Below are 11396 nucleotides of genomic sequence, written 5' to 3'. Positions count from 1 at the left end.
GCGGGGCCGCGCCGGTACCGAGGGCTGTGCCGTGCCGCGAGCGCCGCAGCTGCGGGGACCGAGAGCGCAGAAACTACAGCTCCCGGCGTGCCCCGCGGAGCCAACATGGCCGACCGGAAGCGCCCCCTGCACGTGACTACGGCTCCGCCGCGCCGCCCGCGGCAGCCCTCCCGCCTCTCCGACCCTGCGGGGACACCGTCCTTCACGCCCCCCCCCGCCGCCCGCGCACCCGGAAGCCCGGCAGAGCGCAGCCCCGCGCGGCTCCGGGCAGCGGCGCCGCCGCCCGGCCCCGACGCGGAGCGGCCTCTGCCCCCGGTCCCGCCGCACCTTTCCCCGCAGCCGCCAGGCGACCGACCGCGCGGCCCCGCTCACCGTCGCTCCGCTCCTGCCTCGGCTCGCACCGGCTCCTCCTCCAGCACCGGCCCCGGACAGGCAGGGGTCGCTGCTCGCAACCTCCCTGCCCGCCCCTGCGGCTCCTCCGGCCCGGCCCACGCTCTATCACCACCCCCCCGTAACTATAGCGCCCAGCACCGTTATGAACCGCGGCCGCTCACAAATCTAAAGCGCCCTGTAGCAATTCCCCCCCGGGGAGACTTTCCGTGCTGTAAATAACGCGAGGCTCACACCGTTCTTTTCTAGGTTTTTTCGTCTCCATACGCTGAATTAAGCAACAAGGTACAATCATCAAGAAGTGACGCTCAAAACCATCTAACAAAAGCACTCAGAAACTTCATAAGACTTTGATCTCCAACTCTGATGTCCGTCCTTAGCACAGGTTAAATTCTTTGTACAAACAGATTGATACGGCTATTCCCCCCACAACTGTAAGGATACAGACCAGAGACATTGATTGTGTACAACCCAGATGAACCAATGTTTCAGCAGCATTGCAGCTGCAATTCATTAACTGCATCTTAAAGAGAATTTCCAAAGTCCTTTCGGTACCGATGGTCCAGCCCAGGAGGTGTTTCCTTTATCCTCGTGTCGTGGACCCAAGGTTCCACTCCTCCCAGTTTCACAGCAGCGCTCACGGTTAGCAAGACTCCATAGGGCTCCTTCGAGGGGATCGTCCTTCCACGTCTGTAGGCAGGCCTGATCTCGGGGACAGAAAGAGTGTGCTGGGAAATCAAGGGCTACGGGCGCTCTTAAAAGGATGTATTTGTGGGTGGAACTCAGTACCTTATTCGGTTAATACCTTTTCCCCTACTAGATGCTATCATTCGGGCTTCTGCCAGACTGATGGCAGAAGGTTTGCCGTATAGAATTTCACGGGGGCTTATCCTTCCTCTAGTTCTAGGAGTCCTTCTAATCCTCAGCAGGGCAAGTGGCAAAGCTTCAACCCATTTTCATTGGACTTCCTGGTGTAATTTAGAAATTTGGCGGTTTGGTGTTTGATTCATTCTTTCTACCTGTTCACTGGATTGTGGCCTCCAGGGGGTGTATAAGTTCCACCTGAGTATTTTGCTCCTATTCTTGACAACCTCAGCTATAAAATGTGGACCTCTGTCAGAGGACATTCCTAAAGGAACCCCAAACCTTGGAAGCCTTTATTCAGTCATGCACATAACAAGTTTCAGTCCTGCTGTTCTTCTTCAAACAGGGTTCGTCACCCGGTGTGCAAGATCCAGTCTCAAGCAGAGCTAACATTTTTATTTCAGAGTTGCACAGAGGGGTGCTAGGGCGTAATTCCACAAAGCTAGCATGCTACACAAAGGAACTACACCCTATTTATCCTATTACATGATGAGTAAAGACCTGTCTGAGTTTACATTCCTTTGTCCATAATTACCATTTCACCTGTTATTGGTTATTTATATTTTAATTAGCCTCACTTGCTGTGTACATCAGCAAGCATGCTCCTTGTGGGGGAGGGGGCATGGTTTTTTGTCTTGAATTGAGTTGGTGGTTGCAGTCTCAACCTGCTGCCTTTGTTTCTCAGCCATTTTCCACAGATTTTTGCTGACTTCATGTTTCTTGGGCAATCACCCAGCTTCTGGTGCCTTCCGGGGCATGGTGCTTTGTTCTTATCATTCCTTTATTGCCTTTTCAGTGGTGAAGTCGTTAGCAAAGCCTGGATGCTACTGGCTTACACAATGGAGCCAATGATTAGCGGTCAGGCATTGGTACGGGCTGCAGCACTGGCACTCCTGAGCCACCACTGTGCGTTTCATCAATTTACTCTCTGCTGTCCCAGCCCTAGGAGATGTGACTAACTGTGCCGTATCCCCCCACTTCCCCATCTCCCTGAGGAGTCTCCTGCTGCCATGGAAAATACGTTGCTGTGAATCTGGTGCATTGTTCAGAAACATCTTTTAAGAGCATATGTATTGCATATTTATTTCATATATATAGTTCTCCCCTAACAAAGGTACTATTACACATGTATGGGTCCTAAGACTAAAAATGAGTGTGGGCTGAAGTGAAGAGAAACCAGCCTGGAGCCACAGCAGCACACAGCAAGTCAAGCTAAGCCTGGACCAAAGGAGGCAAAGAGAAGTATGTATCCATGTTATGCAGGCATGAAAAATGGACAATTTACATGGCAGTGGTCGGTGTTTTACCCCTGCAGTGCCCATGTGCAGGGGTGGAAGCCCACTGCTTCCGAGCAGCTTGGATGGGTGCCCACATGTTCACCATCTGGCTCAGTTCACGGCTCAGTCAGTTTTCAGTATGCACATGCTGTTCAAATACCCTCTCTCCTTTAGTATTTTTATCCAACCACACAGACTGTTGCAAGCATGCTGTCCACAGAAGAAACCATGCAAAGCTCATAATTTTTCATTAAAACATAACTGATTGAGATTGTTTGCAGCTAGTGAATCAAAGTGCTTGCTGCTGATCACAGTGTCCCTCAAAATGTAGGCACAAAGAGAGATGCTGCTTTCATTCCTCACTTTTATTCACAGTTTAGCGAGGAACACAAGCTTTTTGGTGTTTAGTTCCCAGTTAGTTTCTGAACTTTGAACTTATTGCTATTTCTGTTTCGGATTATTTAATTTGTTCAGTTCCAATATTCTTTCTGCACATGTAGAAAAATCACTTTTATCAAAAGCTTGTTTAGTTCAGCCAATTCTAGTTCCAGATGTTCAGATGGTAATTCCATCAGTTTGGTGATTTTATGTTCTTTAAAACTTTAACAGCAAACATTTATGGTTTTCACCTTGAATTTTATTTCATTTATTTAAAAAAATACATATTAAACTTATGGTTTAATACCCAGTGTAAGAATTTCATGCTTTATTTTAAATAGGTTACATCTTAAGTAGGCTATTAAATTAATGAATCCAGCTCAAGCTTTTACTTATGTATTTGTAAAAGTATATGTATATACTTAAAAAGAAAACAAGATTTTAAAATATCATGCAGTCTAAAGTCCCGATTTCCAAAGATGAAGGGGAACATTTATGTTTGCAAAACTCTCGACCAAAAGATACCGGTTACTTCTGGCTCCTGTTTAACCTTAAAGGTGCTAACATCATTCTTCAGATGTCTAAAATGGATTGAAACTTACTTTGAATGTTCCTTGCATGTGTTCTGTATAGGAATTAGAGGCCTCATATCTGAACTTCCTGATATTTTTGTTTGAATTTTAAGGTGGTTTATGTAAAAATATAGCAGTGCGGTATGCAGTTATACAAGAAGCCATCTGAGTAAGGGGAACTGGAGAGTAAGTTATTTGGAAATGCCTAAAAAGGTCTTTACTGAGCCCAGGATTAGAAAAAAATGCCCACTGATGTTAAGAAGAAATTACAACAACTTCGATCACTTCAATCTGAGACTTTCTTTAAGAACCTTTTTAATATAAAATCTTTATTTTAGGAACCAAAGACATTTTTATAGAAGATGGACATAGCTGTTCGCACTGAAATTCAGCTTTTGGAGGTCTCGATGAAGCCTGCAGTGCATGGTGCACTGTTACCTGAATTAAAGGAGAACTGTCTCTTTAAACATGTTCTCAGAAGTTTCTGGCACAAAGACAAAATCGCCACAACAGGATCGCTGATGCAGGATCCTGGCCCTCATGCCTGTGCATTAGCAAATTGTGCATTAATGAGCTGATAGGGCTAGTAAAACCATTTTGCATGACGGCATTTAGCCAACGAGACCTGACAGCCGTGGGTATTTTCACAAAGCCAAGTTGCCAGAGGAGGTGTGTCTTCCATCTTCAGCAAGATTAGACTGAGAGTATAATTACTCTCATCTGAGAATCACATTTGCTTACCCACCCTTACTTTGTTTTGTTATGCTCACCTGCTTTCTGTGTCTTGCTTTTTCTTTTGCACATGTTTAACCTTTCATCATTCACAAGCCTGCTCATTTCTGCAACCTGTGTTGCATCCAGCCTGTCCATCTGGTCCTTGTGAAGGAGCTGTAGTGGCAACAGGATACCTAAAATGAATGCAGAAGGTTCAGCTCACAAGACGGAGCAACCCTGCGGCCTGGCAGTATTTCTGTGCTGTTTGGTTTTGTCACTGCACAGCCACCCCAGCCTTCACCTCCTCATCTGGTCAGCACTGATTTGACCAGGCCAAACAGTGGATGAACATTTGTGCATTCCCATGAAATAGCTCAATATTTATATTCTTATTTTCATATTAATTTGCTTAGCTGCTCTTCTTGGAATATGTAATTTTGTGAAAATTCTAAATATTCATCTCTTCGTCCCAAATGCATTAGTCTGTTTCTCTCAAAATGTCAAAATCAATACTTGTAGGGAGAGGCGCTTGGAAGACCCGTGGTGTACGGGAAGAATAGGGAACCAATCAAACATGCCGAAGAAGAATGTTACCAAAACAGCCATGCTTAAGGTGGATCCCTTTAAGGAGCATATATAAAGCAATTGCACAGCTACTAAGTCGAACAAATAGCAAACATCATATTGGTGTCTGTGCTTTTGTTCCCGTGAAGGTTTTAACCTCCTGCAAGGGTTAGCTGTGATCTGAGCGACGCATTTCTGTAGATTGGCAGGTAGGAAAAGACAGATAATGGCTTACCACAAGAAATACTCTGTCTGGGATGGAAGTTAAAACATTGAACCAGCTTTAATAGAGACATTGCTGAATAAATGCAATCTGGAAAAGCATTTTGACATCTAGATTTGTCTGTGTAATAAAATCAGCAAGCCATTCAGACACTTTTGTAATGGGAGGAGGCAACTATTTCTCGTATTAACTGGCAGCTGAAATTCAGTTCACACCTGACAAGAATGCAGATGTATGATTTTTTTTTTTCCATTGTTTGTCTCATGAATGGTCCTTGCACTGTTTGGTTTAGGTAAATAATGTAAATATTTTTTAATTCATTAGGCTTAGTAAAGTTCTATTTATAAACTGTTCATATTGGCCATACAAGCTCAGACATGACTTTCTCCCCACTTAAACAAAACTCCTTTGTCTCTTTTTCTACTTATCCTTAACACAAAAGACAGGGCTCACAAGTGATGTGGAGAGTAATTTTGATGTTTTTTCTAACCTAAAAAATATATATCTTCCATGAAAGAAAGCTTTATTCTCCTCATTCCTAAAGTGTCAGATCTCTGGAGAGAGAGAGAGAGAGGGAGACCAAAACTAACAGTAGCTAAATTGATGATCACTCTCTTCTTGTGCTCTCTCTGAGCTATATTTTCCCTGTTTCTCTCTTCTTTCAGAATAAAATAATCCAGTTTATGGTTGTCTGTCACTTTGCTTGGAGCATGGCAAGTATCATGCTGACTGATACAACAAGACAGCTCGGTGACTATCCTAGTCAGCCCCTAAGGTTTTGCTTATCACCTCTTGTTTCTCTAGAGCAGAAGATTTTAGTAGGTTTGAGTGATTAACTTGCTTGGTGCTTGCTACCAGAAAGCATCCTTTCCTATCCTCTGCACCCGGGGTGACTCAGCCTGGGAGCCTGGCCTTGTTTCCCACCTCAGTGAGTCACCAGGAGAATGCACTTCCAGAGAAGTCAGTCCAGGAACAAACAAGGTGCATATATCTCAGGCTCTTGGAAATGAGACGCAAATGCAGTTCCTGCTCTCATCTAAGCAGGATGCTGTCCCCTTCCCCTTCGGCCCTAGTATTTAAGGAATGTCTAAACTGGCCTTGTTTCCCTCTCCTGAAGGCTGGTTAAAGTCTGAGCCTCGAGGCCAGCTGACTGAGCCAGCTTTGACACTGACTCATTGTGTGATCTGTGGTAAGTCACTGCAGTTGTGTCTGCAGCATGCTGAGCAGAGATATCTGCGGCTCTGGAAGCGGGGCTGGCACTGCACTGCACTGCGCTGCTTCTGCCAACTCTGTGGCAGAGGGTCGGGAGGGTGCAAATGTGGCTCTTAGGCTACTCTGCACTGTGCAAATGCACCACCCTGCCCTGAGGTTTGCTCAGGAGACTCTGGATGGTGTTACACTGTGAACTGAGATAAACCCTTCACCTCTTCATCCCTTGTTTTCTTCATTGGCACTGTGGAGAGAGCAACTTCTGTGTGGTAGGGTGCAGTATTTGAGACTGGTTTAAGAAAGGCACTTTATCGCTGGTCTATTGCTGGAGAGCCCTGCTAGAAGGCTTTTGGATGTGCCTGCAAGCATGGGTTTAGCAGAACTGTATTCAGTAGCACTGGCAGTTTTTCATTACAGTGCAAGCTAGAAGTTGATGCCAAGAACAAACTGAACCAAGAGATGTGCTTGGGTGAGTATCTGAGAAACTACAGAAAAAAATTAATGAAAAAATTCATACATTTCCCCAGGAATGAGAAAGTCATTATGAAAGAATAATGCCATGTCTGTATGTAAACAGTGCCAGACAAACCAGAGCAATACAAGCTCAGAATGAGTGGGAAATGAAAAGTGAGAGTGATCCTAGTGTTTGAGGTGCAGAGGCTTAGGTGTAGGATGTCAGCACCAGTCAAGCATAGATGAAGGGTAGTGGTGTGGTCAGACGTGAGCAGCAGTGTGAGTTGTACCAGGGATTAATTTGTCCATGTCTAGCAGAAAAGCATCCTTCAGATTAGGCAGATGCTACAGAGTTTCTGGCAGGGTTGTTATGTCCTGCTGCATCTACCATGGCTGCTTTCCCCAGATAACATTTTACAGTACTTCACAGACGCAGGTATTTGCCTTGCTGGCTGATCACTGTGCAAGCCTCATGTGTGTATTTCAGTGGAGATGTGCTTATTTGGTACGTTCCACAGCGAGGTCTACCAGTAAGTTAGTGCTGCTACCTATATGCCAGTTTCTGACTACTCTTACATCACTAAGCAGAACATTTTTTCCTGTGTCTGAAGTTAAACACTTCGAGCACCCTGAGGACTTCTCTCCAGCTCTTGATCAAGCAGTACTCTTTACTGAGTACACCAGAAAGCAGCCCCTGAGAATAACCTGCTGATACAGAAATCAAGAGAATGCTGTGAAAATCACAAGTGCATGAACCTAATGAGCATTTCAACCCAGTTAAGGTACACTTATAGCTAAATTAGTGAGTGGGAGACCTCCAGGGAGAGGAAAATAATGTTTTGTAGGCCTGCAGAAATTTAAGAATGTAAAGCTTTTGAACTGTAGGCTTTCCTTTCCTGCTTTTAATGACAGCAGTCATTCAAAATAATGGGAAGATAAAACCCATCTGTAACACCCAATCTTCTCAACAGTTATGCTATTGCCACTGAACCTATATGGATTCCTCCAGCTGATCCCCTTATGATTCCTGCTTATGCCAGGAGTTTTTTTCTTGCTTACATTTTACATAAAACGTTCAGCATCTTCTCCTTAGTAATACTTGCTATGATTTCCAGATACACACTGACGCATCTCTGAGGTTCACCTCTGTGTTCAGGCTGGAGAAGTTCCTGCAGCTAATTAATGTTCCTGGGTGTGTGAAGTTTTATGGGAAGCTTTCTTGCCCACTTGAGAAAGAACTTGAGTTTGCTTGCTTTTTTTTTTTTTCCCCAGGGACTAATTGCACAAGATTCCAGATAAAATACACAAGGCTGGTCATCTTGATAGGCTGGTGATGGCCACACCAAGCACTTTACCAAGGACAGCATGGATGACACAAGTGTGAAATGGCACCTTCTCTCCAGCACTTTCTGGGAGACTCAGTTTTATCCAGTCTTCAGGGAGACTCTTCACAGACAAATTTCACTGCTAACCCCTAGAATGCAGGTTCTTAAATGGAAGGGTGATGTGCTTTGCCTTCTCCTGCTGCAGCATCAACCCATACTGCAGCTGGAGGCTGTTGGGGCTGCAGGTAATGCCACCACAGAGGATTAGGGGCACCTGAAACAATCCCATGCACAGGAGCAGATTGGTCATTTCTTAAATGTCTGCCTTCTTTCTTGGGGGTTTAAATGAGAAACTCTAGAGAGAAAGTGTTCATGTGAAGCACTTTGGCCCTGAGCAGGTCTGTCTGGCCAGCACAGCAGAGCCAAGGCAGCATCCCTTCCATCAGTTCAGCACTAGGTTCAGTGTGTGGGGCTTTTCCTACAGTGTTTTCAAAAGCATGGCTGTGGGAAGACTCAGGGATGGCACAGCCGAGGTCAGAAGTTTGACCATTTTGAGGGATACAGTTTGGGGGCATTTTGTACTTCAGCTGCTGTGGATTAAGTCAATCTTTTGGGCACTGAATCTCTCCTCTCCTCCTCTCCTTTTTAGGAAGGGATTGGAAGATAATTTAAACATGAGGAAGAAGGTTAAATTATTGATTTGACAGCTAGAAACTGTGCAGTGCTTTGTCCCAGGACTGAACATAGCATCATACTGAAGCTCAAGGTTTTTGGCTAAAACAATTAGCTCTGAGCATTTAACAGTCAGGATACTTCAGGTCGTTGAAAGCCAGGAAAGCTTTGACAGCATAGCTACAACAGCTCGTCAGAAGAGCAAACATTTTGAAGGTAGGTGCAGCTTCTAACGGTAAAACCATGCTTTTGCTGAGAGAGCAAATTTCAACTTCTTGATCAGAATAAGCTACCCAGACAAAAGCACTGTTTTCTCTGCTTATACCTACATGTGCACAAGGTGCTTTTGCTGGCACAGCTCTGCCTTCAGAGGGTCTTATCTCATCACAGCTCTGTCTGACACAATTGTGCCAGGAGACGTGGTAGCAAAGACCTGACCTGAAAACACTCTGGCTCCACTTTGAGGTTAACACCCAGTTGGGAATAAAAAGAGCGACTCACAGAATCCACTTTCTGAGCTGTCCTGAAATGAAAGCTGTGTACAGTCTGGGTGTGAAATCACTGCCCTTTGAGAAGGAGATCCCTTGGCTCTTTTGGCTGCTGAATTTTGGGGAGTGGCTTTGGTCTAAATGAGAACTTCTGGGGCCCAACAAGGTGCTGAAGTTTTTTTTAAAAAAAAAAAAAAAAAAAAAGGCTGCAATGTACACAGCTTGTTATTGTATTTCAGGGCTCTGCCTTTGAGCTAAGACTGATACTGGGGCAGGGGACTAATGACCATCATGCTGCATAAAGCAGGTGACTTCCAGAGCAAGCTGAAATCTGGATCTCTGCACATCATGAACACTCCCAATTAGCCAAGGTGAGTCACTTAAACTTCATAAAATGAGATGGTAACGCTTGTGAGAATGTACTAAGGACAACTGCATGTTTATGTTTGTCAGCAATGAGGTGCAGGCAAAACCACAGAATAGGTGCACTGCAGATTTAACGAGAGTGCTGGTCACTGCTGCTTTGCCAAGGGGCTTTGTCCCAGAGTCACCGCAGCGGGAGGCATGGTCCTGCCCGCGCCTCCACCCCTGACACCCTGACACCCGCTTTGTGCCAGCGATCCTGGAGGCTTGGAATGTGTCTGCCCACTCCTGATCCAGCTGACAAGCAACTGTGCTGTGACACTGTATCTCCAGTGGTACCACGCCGTGAATGTGCAGAAGACCCGAAGTACCACCTGAAGAAGATCATGTAAGAGAGTGTATGCTGTGCCTTCAAAATGCCTCTGGCAGCTCTTGAAATACTAAGCTTAATGCCATTTATTGATTTGTAACCACGGAGACGGTACGTGTTCCCATTGCAATGTGAGGGAAAAAGCTCTTTCCCTTCACCTCCTTAAGCAGTGAAGGATGTTGGAAAATACTCTTACTCCTTGTAACCTTCTGTGGCCTTTACGGGAGGGATGAGTGAGATGTTCGCCTTCTCAGAGACTGCTGTTTTCACAAAGGTGGAGAAAATCAACCTTTCCTTGCAAACTGGCCTGGAGCACAAAGGGCTCAGCTACTCTGGGAGATGTGAGATAAGCAAGCCAGAAAACCTTATCGGAGATTTGTCTTGACTTGCAAAGGTATATTCTTTGGTGAAAGAATTCAAACAGTTGTTTGAAATGTTCTGTCAACTCAGATTTGTCTTCAGAGAGATCTCACTCATATGCCATCCTGACTAATGAAGCCCTTCTGCATTAGGTTCTTCAATAAGAATCACTTTCTGAATTAAAAATTGAAGTGTATAAAAAAGGAAGCAACAGAACAGTCAATTCAGAAAACAAAGACTGCTGAATATCAGACTTCAGCAGGGATCAGTATTTGTTCCAAGTGCTTGTTACCAGGCAAGTCCAACTCCAGCCACTCCAGGAAGGAGGGAGTGCTGGATGCGGGAGCCCCATGATTCAGCTTTGCACTAGCGCTCACCAGTCGGCTGACAGCAAACTGGTAATGTTTGCTGGAGAATTGATGAAGATCTGAGGAAAAAAGGCAAAAAGATCAGTTGCAGAAACTGGTGCTGCAGCTTCAAAAACAAGTTAGCCACAAAAGTTTAGAAACAGAAGTACTGGAAATAGAAGGTACAACATAAAACCAGCATTTAATTGCATGTCTGTGTGCATTTCTTCTATTGTAGTCTGAAACTCAGTCCCCCCTTTAAACCTAGACACACCGCAGGTCTGTCGCCAACATGACAGGCCGGTAACTTGCCAGAAAAAAAGTGTTTTGAATCGACTTGTCCTCTTTGCAAAGTAGGATTAAATAGCAGATGGTACCTTCGCGTTTCTATTAAGAATTCAAAATGTTTACTTTCAACATGCTTTTGAGCAGAAACTGACACTTTTTTAGAAGTTATGGTCAGAAACGAAGTACAACCAAATAATTTTTTTCCACATACAAAGCATCTTACTGTCTAACCCAGCCTTTGGAGAGGGGATGGGAGGAAGAGCTCTGAAAATAGAAAATAGAAAGTTTTGGGTCAACTCCGAACAAATCCAGAGTTAGTTGGTTGGACACGGCTGCCAAGCCGAGCCCACCGGCCTGCTGCTCGGCCCTGGGCTCCTGAAGGAGCCGCGTCTCAGGCCTCCGCCGACCACCCTGCCACGCAGGAGGCAAGGGCGCGCCTGAGTTTTGGCGGGATCCCTGGCCCTGCCCCTGCCCTGGGGATGACGCGCCAGCTCCGGCGGGTGCGGCCGTCGGCCGGAGCCTGAGGCGCGAAGGCGGGC

General features: G+C 45.4%; 1 long non-coding RNA gene across 1 annotated transcript in view; it reads right to left on the bottom strand.

The window, feature by feature from the left end:
- LOC113487357 overlaps positions 1-11396 on the bottom strand; it is a 23690-nt gene that overhangs the window by 8803 nt on the left and 3491 nt on the right. Inside the window, exon 2 of the long non-coding RNA XR_003399767.1 lies at positions 7600-7604. This is a non-coding gene — a long non-coding RNA (uncharacterized LOC113487357). The remainder of the gene's footprint in view (positions 1-7599; positions 7605-11396) is intronic.

The sequence above is a fragment of the Athene cunicularia genome (assembly GCF_003259725.1).
Source record: "Athene cunicularia isolate RWA chromosome 1 unlocalized genomic scaffold, athCun1 chr1_part2, whole genome shotgun sequence".
Classification (NCBI taxonomy): Eukaryota; Metazoa; Chordata; class Aves; order Strigiformes; family Strigidae; genus Athene; species Athene cunicularia.
This window is presented reverse-complemented; position numbering and strand designations above follow the sequence as displayed.